This window comes from Xiphophorus couchianus, chromosome 24 (assembly GCF_001444195.1).
Source record: "Xiphophorus couchianus chromosome 24, X_couchianus-1.0, whole genome shotgun sequence".
Classification (NCBI taxonomy): Eukaryota; Metazoa; Chordata; class Actinopteri; order Cyprinodontiformes; family Poeciliidae; genus Xiphophorus; species Xiphophorus couchianus.
In genome coordinates, this window is record NC_040251.1 from 4,762,124 (window position 1) to 4,779,833 (window position 17,710).

Genomic DNA, 17,710 nt, shown 5'->3' on the forward strand with positions numbered 1-17,710 from the left:
CACAAGGTCCCACTGGAGATTAAGGTCTGAGCGCGAGCAGAACAATACCCCGATGTGTGTTTGTGGAGCCGTGGCTAATTGTGTTCATTTGCTGCTCAAGTTGAGACGGTCAGGACACTGGAGGTGTGTGTGTGTGTGTGTTTCTGAAAGCGAGCGAAACAAGAAAGACCGACAGAGGGAGGCTAGCGCAAGGACAGACGAGCAAACGTGTGTTTGGTGTGTGTTTGCAGAGGGACGAGAGGAGCAGAGTGAGGCCATGCAGGTAATCCTCATTATCATGTGGAAGTGTTCATTTGTGAGGCGAGCGAGCGCCGATACGTGTGAGGTGAGGTGACCGTTCAGAGGGGAGGCGGTGGAGGGCTTTCATACATCTGCCTGGCCTTGCACGCATTACACAGTAAGATGCACTCGCAACAGTCCTTGGAAACACACACACACACGCACACAACATATGAGCACACGCAGTCTGGCATCGCGCATGAATTAGCTGCTCATGCTTACATAGCACTTAGAGAAATTAGAGCCCTGTTTGCCTTCATCTTGGAAAAACATGCAATCATGGTAATAAAAGTTACTTTCCGCTGAAACTAACTGAAAGGACGGAGTTTCAATTATCATATGTCTGCTGCTTGCCTTTGCCAGCAGTCATTCTTCAAATACTTTAAAAATGAGGTTATGTTTTGACGTTTTTAAATGTAAAAAAAAAATGTATTCTGGCCTGTTTTGACTTATGGATATTTAGTGCCAATTTCAGTAATCCTGAAAATTTAAATTCATTCAGATTAATGAACAGAGCAGACGAGATGTTCTGTCAAATGTAAAAAAAAAAAAAAAAAAAGGAATATCATTTTGAAGGAGGTCCATCCTAATTAAACCACAGTTTGTTCCAGAGAGAACGAACACCACGGTCCGAACAATGTGGACAACAATTCCAGTTGTTGAATCCGGTAAAGAATTTGAAATCTGTACAGAAACTAGTCAAAGAGTGGCGGGTATTCAAAACAACAACTACTACGCTGGCTTGACTGACCGAGGAACTTTACCCTGAAAGCAGGCCGCAGGATGTTAAAGGAAGAATGCCATCACAGAACTCGCAGCAGGATGCTGGTACTGCACGGGTTTAACCGTCCCGGAAGGTAGTTAGCTCGGAATCTTCTGCTCTTGCACAAAAACATGAAGGTCAAAATAAAGCGTGCCAGAGAGAATGTAGACAAAGACCATGCAACACGACACGCCAGGAAACCCACCAAGGACTTTGTCCACATGATGACTTTTTAATTTCTGGGCCAAGTTGAAGAAAAACGTCCCCATCTCATTGAGACACCAGAAGAACCTCAGAGTGAAGAGTCACGGGTGTCCTGGCTTTTTAACGTTTCCGTAGATGTTTCTTGATGAATGAGTAAATCGGTGGAAATTGTTGTAGTTTAGATGTGGCTGAGCCATTTCCTTTCAAAACAAAACAATAAAAATCTTAAAACGAATTCTGCTTTTTGAATTCATGTTAAATGTGACGACAGCAATCCTGGCATAGTGCCGTCCGTCTCCCTAGTAACTAGCAGATGACGTCATAGCAACCAGGGCAGCTGATCCAAATACATCCATCGCCTCACAACCTTGTACTATGGAGCCGGTTTTCTGAAACTAATTCAATAAATGAAATAAATACATGAAATGATTGATATGTTTTTAGTTATGGTAACAAATATATGATATTATTGCTGCTTCCCCGATTCTTTCTCAGGTTAAACTCTGAATGTGTACGTTTTGTTTCTGCTTTATTTCTTATGGTGAGTGTGCAGGTGGAAAATATCAGCCACAGAACAATAATCTGCAAACATCCCAGTATGCGGAAGGTTCAGGTTTAGTTTGAAGCTAATAACTCCTTGGCATAGCTTTTTCTGGGGCTACGGTCCACCCGGTTAATCTGATTCATCTTGATTTTTGAGGGATAAAAGACTGAGTCAGAAAACTATTGTGAATATCCAATCCGATGGAAGGTTCAGGGTCGTTTCAGTCGATGTGTGCCCAGGTAACCTGTTTTACGTTGCTATTTGGACATTAAGATCACAGCAGACATTAAACCAGTCATAAAGTTTGAGATAGTTTAGAAAGTAAAGTGATTTCTTAGGTTAATATGTAGCCAGGTCAACGTTTCCTACATTGTTTCTTGATTTGGACATGGTGGTGGTCACCGGAGTCCTTACTAGAACTACAACGTGTCAGGATTTAGAAGGTTTTAGGTTCATTTCAAAAGTACTGAAATCAGTCAGTGGAAATGTAGGAACATAGAATAACTAACTGCAATCTTGTTTTCAGTGTGTTCACCTCCAGCATCAGTTTGCTGTCTACATCTATACATTCCTAATTATGTTAAATAATATAACTCTAAAATATGATGCTTTGATCCTTGGCCAAGCTGAGACTTTCGGATCTGATCCGCAGCATTGACCGGAGCCTGATTGTTTTACTTTTTTTTTTTTTTTTTTTTTTTTATGAATGGACTCAGTGTGGCTGTTTGTCTTTAAAAAACCGAACAATAGGGGCCGATTGTTGGCGCTGTACTCCCAGTGAGACAAAAAAAAAATGAAACCGGAGGCAATCAATGGCAAATAATGTCATCTTGGAAGGTCATACCTGGACCTTTCGGCTCTGTCGATACGATCACACGACCCCGCGCGCACACACATCATAATTACAGCCAAATAATAAAATGCTCACTAGCCATCGGACGCTTTTAGACCATTTCTAATGATAAAATGACAAACTGCAATAATAAACTTGCACTTTGTCTCTCTGTGCCCGCCTCACATGCGAACTCTGCAGGTTACTAAGCGGTATTCAATCTCCCCGCCTGGCCACGCTGCGGTCTCCCCAACGCTAAGTGTCCCTTTCTCCTCCCTGCCCAGGGTGAGCGAAGAAGAAAATAAACAACCAAACAGACAAACAGCAAGAGCCACTTAGAGCCACTTAAAGCCAAGGCTCCTTCCCACAGCGAAGCACTTCCCTAGGGCTACTGATGTCACCCCGCCACGGTGGGAGAGAGAAGAAGCAGCAACAAAAAAAAAAGCCCAGAGAGAGAGAGAGAGAGATCGAACAGAAGACTGAAAGGAGGATAGAAACAGAGGTGCAGGAGGAAAGAAAAGTTTAAGAGGAGGAGGAAATGAGGAATGGAGAGCTGAAAGGATCGGGCTCAATGAGGGAATGTGTCACGTCAGTTCTCCTCTCGACTAACTCAGCAGCTGAGGAAGATTCGCTCTTATGACCACTGGCAGTAACCTGTGGAGACTAGGTAAAGCCCCGCTGATGAGTTAAGACTCGTCCCTACTGTGTTCCTTACTGAAGGAAAAAAAAATTCATTTCTCTAATAATGGAGAAATTGTTATTATTTTTTACAGAAAACCACAAACATATTTCACTGCAATTCATCGTCTTGAGTCCCAGGATGGATCTGTTCTGCGAAGGCATCGGCGGAGTCAATGGCTTTCCATTACAAATGTGCAAATCTTTGACTGTGTTCTGCTGATGTCAAAAAGATACAGCTTTGCAATTGTGGTGTTTCAAATAAATAAGAAATGAAATGAAATCACACTGGATACGTTTGTTCAGTTATTACAAATCAAGGCACCAATGGACGTAAACAGCTAACTGATATAGAGTCATAATTTATCAATGGCGTTCAGCATCTATCAGCCAATCAAAGATGTTGGCGTCTTATTCAGGTATTGGAGGGACAAGCCCCACCTGCCTGGGAGCGGCTATGTATGTGGCGTTTTGGGGAAATTGTAGTCGGCCATTTTACAGAAGATCTATGGATTCAACATGTTGGAAAGACACACAACTTTTTATGAACTGTGATGCTGTGAGAGCTTTGGTGGAGCTCTGGTGGTTTTTCATACATTGTATGAAAAAAACAAACAATATTCCTTCATCCTCCAACCACTTCCTGTCGTCTTCTTCGTGGTTTTCACCAGTAGTCACATCTGGCTGTTGGTCACGTGACTCATGTGATGCGGAAAAAGTGTTTCCATTGCAGCTTTGCAACATATTTCAATATGGATGAGAAAACACTTCATCCCAGCGCAAAAACGTTTTAGCGAAGAATGTGTTTGTTCAAAGTCGACGTATTTCCATTTGTAATTTCAATTCACGCTATTTTAAATGTAATGGAAACACAGCTAATGACTCAATGGGATTGAATTGTGTTCTCTGAATCACAGTCTTTTCACTAATTGGTTTCATGAACTGAATTGGCCGGATACTATTACTGTTACCGGGGTCAAATTGGAACAAAAGGAAACAAGGCAACAAATTCAGTAGAACACGCCAACGTACTGGTGATGGCAGTATCATGATGCAGAGATGGCTTTATTTCACGAGGAGAGTTGTGAGCTGAATGAAGGACAACCCTAGAAGAAAACCTGGAACAGAGCTACAAAGAATATCCATGCTAGAGTGGACCAGTCAAAGTCCAACAAGACAAGTTTTAAGAGGCTTCTCTTATTCAAATATTTCATCTGTGTTCCTTTTTCATAGTCTTCCTGGTATTCCATCCTTTGTTCTCTTGATTTGCACTCTTTGTACTCAACCTATTTATTTATTTTTTTGGCCTCTCCCTCTCCTTCCCTCTCTTCATCCCCCTGACTGTGATCTCAAAGGTCACCTCTCCCCTGAGAGCCCTGTTTATCTGAACCGCTCCCGTCTTTCTGACATTCACCTACTTGGAGGGAGAGGGGAAAAAAGAGGAAAGAACAATTCTCTTGTCTTTTTTTTTTTTTTTTTTGCTCATAAAATGTGAGTTTTCTACCAGAAGGGGAAGATCTGTTTGGGATTTAAAAGCATTTTTTAATCTTCCAGAAAGAAATCCATCCTACAAAACCTAATGTTTATTGAAGAGATCATTTTAAAACGGCCTTGGGAAAGACTCAATCAGTGGTGTTAATAAATATGTGTGCATCATTCATCTGATTTATCGACACTTTAAAGACAAGACGGAACTTTTCCTTGGAGTATAAAAATGCCGCAACATGTATGTTTTTCAATAGTTATATTTTTTTAAAAAGAAGCCAAAAGACGAGCAGATTGTCTGAGAAGCTTCCTGGCCTCCGTTGCCCTTAACAAGGCTAACAGTGTGTTTATGTTGAGCGTTATGCATGCTGATGGTGCCCCGACCCCCTACAGGGCTCCCCGCCTCTCAGGGCTTCCCCTCCCAGGGTTAGGGCAGCAGGATGGGGTCACAAAGACAAATCCAGACCCCTGCTCCATGGAGGCCTGCCCACGGCCATCAGGATCCATTACCAGAAGGTAATGGACACACTGCTGCCTCAGGAGCACCGCCTTTCCGTCACACGCACACACACGCCCACACACCCACGCACACCCACGCTTCAATAATTAGTAACCCGTAATAGAAACATTGCATTTTCTTATTTAACATATATTTATAGCTAACGTTTTAATTTGTGTGATTAAATGTAATACTGCAGGCATACACAGATCCATAAGTACATGTATGTTGAAGTTCACACACGCACACACACACCTGACACTGACTCAGGCCACCAGCGGCTAGCTACAGAGGTCCTTACTTCAAACGGACATTCTCAGAGGGATTGACCTTCAGGGAGACGGTGGGGTGTGTGTGTGTGTGTGTGTGTATGTGCGCGCGGGCGTGTGTGTGGGTGTGTCTTTAGATGTGTGTATTTTGTGACTGCAAACTTGTCAAAATTTTGGGATGGTAAAGTGTAATTAACGAAAACGATTGTGAGCAATGTTCTCTATGCTGCAGACCATCTTTTGGGTTTCTTTCCAGAAGCTTCTCCCCGTAGTTTACTGAAGGTTGTGGGTAGACCTTTTCAGATCTACCCCCAACTTCTCAGGGCTTTGTGATGGCCACAACAAAGCACTGACTTAGTTGTCTTTAGGCCACGCTGTAAGCGGTTTGTCTGGATGCTTAGGGTGGATGTTGGGTACTTCACAGTTGGGATGGCACAAACATTCCTGTTTTTCCTCTGACTGTAATGATGAACATGACTGAACAGTTTCATCAGTCCACAGGACATGTCTCAGAAAATAGATCTTTGTATCAGACAATGCTAATACATGAGAAGTAGATCTGCTCTATCTCTGTGAAGGTCTTAAAATCAGCCACCGATCCCCTGAGAGAGAACTGACTGTGAAGTTAACTATAGTCACCCCATTAGTACCAACATAGCAACTTTTGGTAGGTGATCGGTCCAATCGTTGCATCCCTTCCATGTAATGTTACCATAACAACCAGTCATTTATTTATAATACGGTCACTCAGTGTAGATAATAATCCCCAAATGACTGACAGTCCCCAGTTTAAATTTGGTCCTGTTTCTATGAGATAATGATTTTCATGAGACTCCAGTCCTAGTCCATGACTCTGAATGAGAGTCAAGTCTACAGAGCACCAGTGTAGGACGAGTCTCAAGTCTGTTGTTGCCACTTAATTTTGATTTGAACACTCGTCTCTGCCATGACCAAAAATGTACAATCTGGGACCACTGCCAAGTCCCGCTGGTCCCTTTTTATGTTCGGACGTGTTGAGAAGATTCGTTGCTCCACGGGAGCAAAGGAAATGAGAACCAGAAACAGACGTACAACGTCGTTCGGTTAACCTTTTCCCGATGAGACGAGGCCGGCTCGGACATTTCTCAGCCCACGAAGTACATCGTAAATACCAAGCTAACAAACAGATGTGAGTTAAATGATCATGAATTGGTTCCTGGATGAGCCAAAGCTCAGGTTTTACAGCCAGTAATCTAATTTTAATAGAGACGTCAGGAGCAGCGGTCCAATCCATCTGTCTTACAGAGAGAAAAATATTAGAACAAATGGAAAAGAGTCATGAAGCGTTTCAGACTGAGGGATCAAACAGAGCATTCTCTGTATCCTTAGTTGCTCTCTGCTCCGTTCTTTGGCTTTTGCCTCTTGTGTGTCTGGAGTGTCAGCTGTGGCCGACTAACAAGCTTCACCCTCAGCAGTCCATTATCTAGAGCATGGCAACCGGCCCATACCTGCAAGGTGTGTGTGTGTGTGTGTGTGTCGGTGTGATTTAGAGCGCGGCAGCTGTGTCATACCTGCGAGCGTCTTCGGGACTCGACGCTCATCCGTAATGGAGCAGAAGGCGAGGATTGTTGGGGCAGATGAAGGACAAAAGCGATATCCTCTGTGTCCCGTCTGTCTCTTTTTCTCCTGCCGTCTCCTTGCAGCACATGAAGGGCATCGGGAATGCTTTCCATCTCCTCCTTAAAGGACAGAGAGGTGTCAGTGTGCCAGAGGCCATGGATGCTCACACGTTGACACATACACAGTCAGACATGGCTGGACGGAGGCAAGCTGCATGAATTAATGTTGTGGGGGGAAAAAAAGGCAAAGGAATGCCAAGGACATTTCTCACTCTGCTATCGATTCTGTTCAAGAAGCGAAAAACTTTCCGAAGGTCCGAGAAGGGTTGATGCTTAGAAAGTTGCTCAAAGTAACACTCCTGCTCATTTTCCCTCAAAATCCCTTTTGTAAGTCATTCCTTTAGCTAGTAGACCACCATGATGAGCAAATCCCTAAATCTGTCTGGATTTCACCATCACTTTTGTTTTTTTGGTTTGTTATGTTTTCTTTTTGTTTTTTGGAATCAAATTCACGGATGTTGTGGTGCAATTTTAGAAATATTTATAAAGATTTTTGTAAAGATTTTTCATCATTAAAACCAAAATCTACATACAGAAAAAAAAGATGAGAAAAAACACCAAGAAGATTATTCATGCAAACATTTTTGATCTTTAAAGAACTTAAAGATCTTCATTTTTCTTACTCACATCTCGACATCAAATAAGGCTGAGTGGAAGTAAGAAATACTGCCACCTGCAGGCGGGAGTTAGCTTCGCTTAAATGCAATGTTATCAGCAATGTTGGCGTAAACATTTGCAATAAACTCACAATTATGCAATAGTGTGGAAAAAATTGGTGGATTTGTTGTTTTTGAGGGAATTTCTGCAATCACACACACTGACACACACGTATATGTTTGTCAAATTACAACGCCACAAATCCACTGAGACTGTTTGCTTGATAAACACTTATTCTAAACAGGCGAATGAAGTAGTGCTTTAAGCTGCAGTGCCATTTCATTAGACCGCCATTCAAACCCGTCATTGTCCCTCCTGAAATGCTTCAATATATTAATTACAATATTACAGTTTATGCCACAGCTACCTGTGGTGACAGGATGCTAAATTTACTTCTTCTGATTAATAAAAAATAAATTCAACGGAGGAAATATTCGGCCTCAAGGAGCAGACATGATTAACTTGATTATCTGCCTTAGCGGTGCGGTTGTAATTGACGAGCTACTATGTTGGCAATAAACAACTGGAGTGGTTTTGATTCATGATGGCTGTTTATTTTACCAGGCGGGAGATTTTTTCTGCAGACTGTTTTGTTTCACTGTGTTTGTTTTAATTAGTCAACATCTCACTATGGTGTCTGGATAATTATGAATTGTTTCTTTGAGAAGTGGATTCCAAAGCATTTCAGGTGTTTTTTGTTTTTTTTTTATTTAGAGATTTTTAAGTTGAAGAACTTTTCATTTTTTAATCCATGACTTTTTATTCGCTCTACTGTGCAAGTTGCAACAATTTGTTTTGGAAAAGTATATATATCCAAACTTTGGCGTTAGAAAACTACATCTTGGACTCGCTTAGTCTCCAAAACCTACCAAGCACCGGTTGATTGGGATTGACGTCTGCTGTGTGGGGTTTGCTAAACTCTACTGAAACTCGAACTGGAACAATTTACTTTGTTTAGACTAAGATAAACATTTTAAGCAACAAAATGCTCTTTCATGAAACAGTTCCTTCATAAACCCGTAGAAAAAGGCTCTCTAACTTGCATCAGATGTGAGAACCTTTTGGTTCTATGTTATTTTCTGCATTAGCGCTGCTGGAGGAACTATATTTAGCTGAAGTCCACTGAGGTCTTTTTCCCTGCACACTTCAGAGAAACTGGTTCTGTGAATCATTATGATGTGCAGCAAAAAATAAGTAGATTGGCCTTTGGACAAGTCAGCCGATACGGGACTGAGACTGCCTCGTCTGGAGAGTCAGGTGTGTAACGGCAATGGGTTGACTTAGACCCCCTTTGTTCTTTTACAAAACACAGGGCGATGGGAAGAAAATGTGTTCTAATCCTGCCTTATTGTGAAAGGGACTAAAAACTCAAGAAGTGTTCAACTTAAAACATGGGATGAATATGTGGAAAAAAATCTTTCAAAAATAAACTAACTAAGAAAACAGTCAACAGACACAAAATCAACATTCACAGAAGGCCTTCTCAGTCCCAAGACCTAAATTTAATGAGCCGAGTATGATCTGACCTGCTTCTCCATCTTCTCCCTCTTCTGACTCCCTCTTCTGAGTCCCCATGTGCGTGACTCAGAATCAGAACCAGTTCTTTCCCAGTCAGCCCCGGCCAGATGTGTCTAAATCTGCAGACCCTGCGTGAATCCTAACTGGAATCCTTTTTTGGAACCACCTAGCTAGAGATGACAAATGCTGGGTCTAGCCAGGCATTGGTTGTTAGCAATTTCATTGACAGGAGACAAATTCACAGATCTTGGTATCTGTGACAAGACCGTAGACCGCAAATTGATAATTCCCTGATCCAACCTAGAGGTCCAAACCCTTTTTATCAATTGTGACAGAAGAGCACATAAAGCATCAACTGGACAAGGCAACAAGCGAATATACAGAGATTTTGGAGACACTCCCCGCCCAAGGGTACACACAAAATGATATCATAAGAGCGTCAACCACAGGTCCTGCGCACTTCAAATATATTTATGTCAACACAGCGAGAAACACACTGCCAATAGAGACGCAGCCCTTGGCTAAAACCGAACCAGATAGAGAGACCAGGGAAGGTAGGAGGGGGTAAATGATGCTGTAGTACCAGCACCTACTCATCACAGTGGGACTTGAGTCTACTCTGTAATGAGGGTTACACGGTACCATCCTCTTTTTTATAGAATTGGCACGCTGGGGATCCCAGCGTGCCAAGTTACGCTAAGGATGCGATGTCAGAAGACTGATGACTGTCGGGTGGAGCCACTGGTTTTATCTCAAGAGCAACTCTGGTGCATGAATCTGAGCAGTTATTTGTAAAAACTCACAACAGTGAATGAGCATATTGTAAGGAAAGAGGTGCGTTCTACATCACCTTGTATTTGTGTCGCATACAGATCACTTTGTGTTGCTTTTCAGATTTTGGGGCTGCTCATATAACAAGATAGAGCTGGTATTTAATTGTAAGAGAAATCTGTAGAGTCGAGTTGGGCCATGCTGAGGAGGTACTATTGGGAAACGTTCTAAAGAGAAGACCTAAGACTACAGACCTCTTTATGCTCAGGCTTTAGGGGTTGTATAAACCTGGACTGCAGATAAATATAATGGTAATTAATTTTTAAAGTAGATGTTTTTGCCCCTGAATAAATGCAATCCAACAGCTTTCTTAAAGTACCAGTAAGAGTGGATAACAGCTTAAATTCAGTGAAATTTGTAGCATTAAATCAGTGATTGAAGCTGTAAGTGAATCGTCTGTAGACTCAGTCTGCAGCAATGTCCCTGACCTCCCTGTCTTCTCCTCACATTCTGTCACCAGAAGAAGTCCTTCTGCACTGGTGCCCCTCCATCCATCCTTTCAAGCAGAAAACCTATACACTCACACACAGACGGACACCCCTCCCTCCTACTCACACACACCCACCCTCCAAACACGTGAACACTCTTACCACCGGCCACACCAGTGGAGGCCTTAGGGCTCAGCCATCTGCCCACCCAGCCCCTCTACCACCCTCTCTGCAGTACCCACGTTCCCAACATATGCAGCCCTTGCCCTGGGTTAGGTGGCAGGGGCACTGGCCTTGGTCCTGGCCAAGAGAAGGGTGAAGGAGCACATATGTAGTCCAGACGGTTTGTTTGAGAGAGAGAAAGGAGCGGGGTGAGAAGACACTGAGACAAATCAAGGATTAGATCGTTCCCTCTTTGAATCTCTTCTCCTCGCTCTGTCTCACCCATACGGCTGGTCTCTTGTTGTTCGTTAGCACCGACACGGCGGCCACCAAGGTCGCACCCTGCACCTGTGAAGGGCTGGTGGGGCCTCCAGCAAGGCTGATGAGAGTGATGCAGAAAGAGGGACACATGTAGGGATGAGAGGGGTGATGATGGGGGTAGGCAATGTCAATAATTTAGATCTTCTTTTTTTTTCCCCCGTCCCTCATTTCCTATGTCGGTCTTTTCCTCTCTGTTAAAGCTTGCCTCAGGGCATTCTCCACCACAAAAGGCAGGAATATGAGTGCTTCGCTATAATCCCCCCCATCATCCGTTCTATCCATCCACACAACCCCTCTGTCTTGTCTGGATACGATCTGTGCCGAGTGATTTGACAGGAGCTGCAGAGATTTTGTTTTTATGTTAACATTAATTAGATGAACCACCCCAAAAGTTGTCCATTTTTCATGAGTCTCCTTTCGCATGCACGGGGACGGCACCACTCTACTATTCTCTTTAGTCTTCCCTTGCCTCTTTACGCGTTCCAGGAAACCCAGAGCTCCTGTCACAAGCAGGTAGAGTTTAAAAAACAATTTGGAAGCTTAGCCAAAAATACCCTGGAAGGCTGACAAACGTGGAGTTCTAAAGACAATGCAGAATAAATACATACAGAAACAATTCAGGGTTTTTTTAAATTTGACTTTGTTGGTTGGAATTTTTTAAAATATCTTTACTGTACGGAAAAACAAAAACAGGAATTGCAGGCAAAAACTTTCCTAGACATATGGGGCATCCTGGAAGTATTCACACTTTTTTTTTCACATTTTGGAATAAGGCTGTGACGTAACAAAGTGTGGAAACAGTGAAATGGCCTGGGATTTTTCCAGACCGCTCCCGATCAGATCTGCAGCCCGGTGGGGGATTCCAGCTGACACCTTGGCACCCATGTCCTCCGTTCAGCGTCAGTAACACATCACGTCCACAGGGGCTTGTGGTGTGGGATGAAATGTTTTTTTCAGAAAATAATCTTATCAAAGTCCAGTCTGTAATTATTTTCTGGACAAAATAGGCTAAAGTCTTTAAATAAGGCATTCATCTGAACGGCTCTTTGGAACGAACATCCAGCTCTTTTCGAGGAGCTATAATTCCAATTTCCACATATGCCTTGGAATCCAGGACTCCACTCACCTGTCTGCTGCTTCCTTTAATTCTAGATCCAAATGTTGTTGGAAAGTACATTTAAAATTCATTTAAAATTCATTTTTGCATCACTTTGATAAAGGAAATGAAAAGCTGCATTTTAAATGGCGCGTCTCGCATTTCCAGTCTAGACTGCGCAATGCTAACGTACAGTCAGAAAGAGATTGAAATAGGCTAGCTTACTCTCAAGATGTGTAAGGACGAAGCCTTTGCTCTTTAAAACATGCCTGAAGAACCAGGACTTCTGGAACAATATTCTTTGAATCTCTGAATCATCTGGACACCAGAATAGAAGACATGTTTAGCATAAACCAAGTCCAGAACTCCAAGAAGTAAACCAACTGCAAAGCTTTATTTCTAACCTGTTGAGCTACACATGAGGCTCAACATTAGGTGTGGCATGGGTTTTTAGACTATTGAGGGAAGTTGGTGAACCAATGAAAACATTTGAACTCTACACAGAATAGCGTCAGCTGGAATTTCAACCAACAATCCAAGTTGTTAGATATGTTTGCCACACTCCCAACAGATCCTGCAATTAAACGTCTGCCTTTCATTATCACTCTAGCAGTGCTGAAAGTATTATCTTGAGGAGTTCATAGACTTGCCAGGGATGATCATTACATTATAACCAAGGATGTTGCTGTAAAGTGCCTTTTTCTTTTTTTTTCATTGACCAACTCACTGGATCTGATCAGTTCTTTCACCACCCAGATCATTGACTCAAGTCTCAAATCAGGAATCCAAGGTCTCCACTAGCCTGGATCCATAGAGTGCCAATGCTGTTTCAAAGTGTGGATGAGTGGGTCTGAAGAGGTGGAACTCATGAGAAACATTCCAATCGGCTGGTTGGCTTACTGTCAGAAACATGACCAACTCAATTAACTGGGCTGATTTGGTTACCTATTGAGCCAGGGTGTCACCCATTGCAACTGTTTTGCCTACTTGAGTCGAAGCACTCAACAGAAACACAGCCAACAGATTGATTTGGCTATTCATTAAAGCTATACCAACTCACGAATGGTGAGAAGCTGGCAGAATACAGAACCATCTTTCTTCTCTCCTCCTTAGTTTTCTCAGCCTGACAGACGATTAAGCTGTTCCACTTTGTGGGTGTTGGTTAGTAAGGCGTGTGTATGTGTGAGAAGGAAAGTGTGTACTTGCTTCTGATGGATCAGTGATTAAATAAATCATGGTAACCTTTGCTGTAACCTTTCCCCCCACCTCCCCAGTCCCTGTCTGACCTTACAAGACCCATGCACATTAAAGTCTCCTCTCTTCTCCTTCATCTCCTCCTCTTCCTACTGTATTATCCACCCATCCTCATCGTCTTTCTTTGTCTCCTTTCCTTCTTCTTTCTTTCCCCTCTCTAACATGTGTACAAGTGATTCAGTAGAAGAAAGATCAGTTGCTGCGGACGCCTCAAGAATTAAAAACCAGTTCCCAAACATTAGTATTCCGATGTTTGTGTGTGGTCTTTAAGATCTGCAGGTTCAAACAGCTACTCTCACCACACCTTGCCACTGAACTCCCCAAGAGGTCACCCAGACACCACAATATCTCTGCGCAAGTGTGTATGTGTGTGTGGCGTGACACCTTGATCTCCTGTTCTAATACCCTGAAGACCTTTGGTTCCTTACCGATGGGAGGTCCTAAGCAACCACCCCGTACTCCCACATACAAACACCCAGCATGCTCACATCTTCAGAGGATGTCACAGATTAGACTTCAATCATCCTCGAGCTCTTGAAGTCTTTAAGAACGAGCAGCTGATGTGAAAGGTCACAACACACCTGGAGAGCAACAGCAGAACCAATATGTAACGATGGAGGTGATGGAGAGGATGCTGAAAATGATGGAGACAAAAGCGAGGAGGATGCTGGTAAACATGTTTGTAGAGGGTACAGCTGATTTGATCATATTCAAACCAGAACTAACTATTTAAAATATGTATTTTCCAGGCACATAATGACATTTTACAGCACAATCAAGTAACTATGTTACCTTCAGTTGTTACAAAAATGCTGTTCATGTCAAATATGACTTAAAAGAAATTGCATTAAATCGAGATTACAGAGGCCTCTGCCTCTTTAAAAACTCCTGCTCTTTCTGAATCTCCGCCTTCAGAAAGTCATCACAACATGGCCCCTCTATTGACCCTTTAACAACCTTTTTACCACTGATAAATAGCTTCTATAATGAGCCCACCAGATATGCAGTTCCACAGGATATTTAATTGTTGCTGGCAAGTCTTAAGGAGCTGATTGAGGTTTGATCTGTGAGGCAGAAGCTTGGGAGCTTGGAAACTGCAGAACCAAGGAGGAGCTGCATCCGAAGGCGGGGCTAGGTCCACCCAGGCGTTTTGAACAGCTGACTGGTTGCCATGGGAGATTCAAGGATTTCTCAAAGAAGAATCAGAGCAATAATCTGACGGAATAACATTAGAACATGATGTGAAGCTTAAAAAAAAGAGTCAATTTTACATAATACTGCCGCTTTAATCAGTACTTCTGCATGTTCAGTGTGTATAGAACATTAATGGGAGCTTTTGCTTCACATATAAACGTGGACATTGTTTGTCTGGACACAACAGCTTCTAGCTGAAATTGTAGACTGAACATTGTTGCAACTGATATAAACATTTTGAGTTGTTTTAAATCACTAAAGCAGACTTCATATAGCTGCTAGCAGCTAGTTATCCCAAACTTTAGACTTATTTAACTACTAAAAGCTCGAAATTATGCAGCAGTTTCTATTATGACTGAAATATATATGACTGATAACAAAAATCTCAACTAACCCTTTGAGGTCATGGCGTTTTTATGGCGATATTTCCTTAGCAGCTGTTACTCCCGAACAACGTCTCTAACTGAGTTTTACAGATGTAGGAAACCGCAGATCGCTTCCTCTTTGGTTAGTTTGAACTTCTGTGTGCTGAACTTTCCTTGGCACGCTGCGTTCAGTAACTGATTGAGATAGGAACAGGGAGGCTTATCTCTGCATGCTTGGTGTTTGAATGTGTATGATGTCCGACCAGTTCTCATAGTGCTTTCTAGGCTGCGTGCACAGATAAGCTCTGGGATCTGGAGGAGGTAGAGACATTTGCAGGTAGCAAACAAGACACAATTGAAATTGGAGTAAAAGAAAGAGGCTCATTTCTGTCTGTTTGCACGCGCGGGTGTGCGTGTTCATCTACTCTGAGCCTACTTTAGCTCTGCGGACTCCCTGAGCAGTGACCAGAGCAGACAGCTCTTGAAAACTGGAACGAGGCGAGAAGAAAGAAAGAAGGGGATGGATCGGAAAGAAAGGGAGCCGGTGCGTGAGGGAGAAAAAGGATGGAGCGCAAAGAAAGAGAGGACAGGAGAAGAGTGGCGGGCAGGGACGGACAGCGGCAGCGCATGGAACGCCACAAAACGGAAAGAACTGACGAATGAATGGAACCAAACGAAAGGAGGAGAAGTATTGGACTGAGGGATGAGAGGCCACCTCTTCTTCCCCCTCTTCTCTGCTCATCCCTTCTCTTCTCATCCCCCGTGAGAATGCGTGTGCCTCTACGAGCCGGCGTGTGTGTGTGTGTGTGTGTGTGTGTGTGTGTTTTCTTCCTCGTCAGATCTGCGGAGCTTTTTATTCACACACAAACCTGGCACAGGCAGACGTGAAGGAGCTGGCAGAAGAACGTGCATTTGTGTTTGACTGAGAGTATGTGAGAAAGAGGCACTGGCTCACCTGCCTGGCAGAGTACGACGCCTGACAGCCTGAGATGTCCCACTTATCACCGACTGAAGCAGACACACACACACTTAACCCACCCAAAAGTAACTCTTTCTTCTATAAAGTTCCACACACACTACATCTGCCTGAATGTGACTAGTTTACACATCTTGGGGCAACAATCCGTCCATTATCTTGAGATTTAGTGTGTTGTTGATAAAGTAGAATAAATTACATTAATATCCCAAGAGATTTTCTATATGTCAACAACTTGTGCTTAGTAATTTTATCTTAGTTGTAGCTAACTCCGCCACAATACAAAATAATATCATATACACGTAATTGTTTTCAGAAAGGTTTTCATCCACATGAACCCGCACAAATACGCCAGCATCCCAAACCCATAAGGGGGCGCCAAACTAAAACCTTTGACAGCCAATCAGAATCCATCAAAAACAACCACAACTTCCTGTTAAGAATTAAACATGGCACCAGGAGCTTCATTTGTGTGGACAGATATATAGTGCGAACTACTTTTAAATAACGTGTCAGAATATAAAGTTAATAAAACACAAGGCGATGTTGATTGGGAATCGTATCAAAGCAAGTATGTTCCTACATTGGCGCATTATTTGACCTTGATGTGCGGCATTCTGAAACTTTGTTTTCTCACACACACGCAAACACAAATGTGGAGTTTTCTGAAATATCCACTTTGGTCAGTTTGAGAAAATAATTGTTTTTAGTGATATAATACAGAGTTTTTGTGTGAATGAAAGCCCAAATTCCTAAAAATGTATTTGTTGTCCCTAATATCAGACTAAAAGTGGGCAAGGCCCAAAGCTCGTCATAACTGGAGCAAGTATGGAGATGTGTTTCTGCAACCAGTGACGAATCCTTTTACCAACAAGACCTGGAAAGTCATTAAGTCAAGTTAAGTTCATTTGTATAGCAACAAGGCGGTTCAAAGTGCTTTACATCGTAAAAACATCCTCAATTATAACACAATTGATGACCAATTGAACCGTTTGTCAAATACCATCATCAAAATCATTAAGCAAATGCACAGCAAATATGCTGGTCAATCTTTCGATTTTCAAGGGCAACTCTCATTACTCTCAATGCTCAAAAAGCATCTTAAAAAGACAAACGATGGTTTACTAATTCAAGCAGGAAGACAAACAACTTTTGGAGACATGTCCTGTTATCCGGCAAAGCTAAAACTGGAGTGTTAGCCATGTCTCGCCATTCTAACTCATGGATTTACCTACTTGCACATTTTTCTGTGGAATCTATCTTCCCAATAGGAGTTAAACATGCCAAATTAATGACAACATTCCCATCACAAACCTCTGATCCCAGTTCTGTAGATAATTTGTTGGCCAAAAAGACACTTCTTCTTCTGGCGGTCGATTAATAACTGTCTAATCTTTTGCTTACTAAAATCTAAGCTGGTAATAAATGATAAGTTGGAATAGTTGTTCAGAGGTTTGTTGTTCCATTCTGGTTGCTTAAGTAAAGGCAGAATATTGATCAATTTTTAGCACTTGAGGCGGCACTTCCTGGTTGGAGGGGGGGGGAACGAGTTGGCTAAAAAGTCAAATTGTAGCCCAGCAGCTGCGGCGGGATGAGTTTTGTCGCCAGAGTGAAAATGTGTCCATGCTAAAGAAATTAGAGGGGTCTGCAATGCGACACAAACAAACAATAAACAAGGAAGCAAACAAGTCCACGTA

At 42.6% G+C, this 17,710-nt stretch overlaps 1 long non-coding RNA gene across 1 annotated transcript in view; it reads right to left on the bottom strand.

Annotated features, from left to right (window-relative positions):
- The window catches only part of LOC114140287 (uncharacterized), a 47,677-nt gene extending 40,411 nt beyond the window's left edge, over positions 1 to 7,266 (bottom strand). Inside the window, exon 1 of the long non-coding RNA XR_003594539.1 lies at positions 7,104 to 7,266. This is a non-coding gene — a long non-coding RNA (uncharacterized LOC114140287). The remainder of the gene's footprint in view (positions 1 to 7,103) is intronic.
- Positions 7,267 to 17,710: the final 10,444 nt, after the last annotated feature.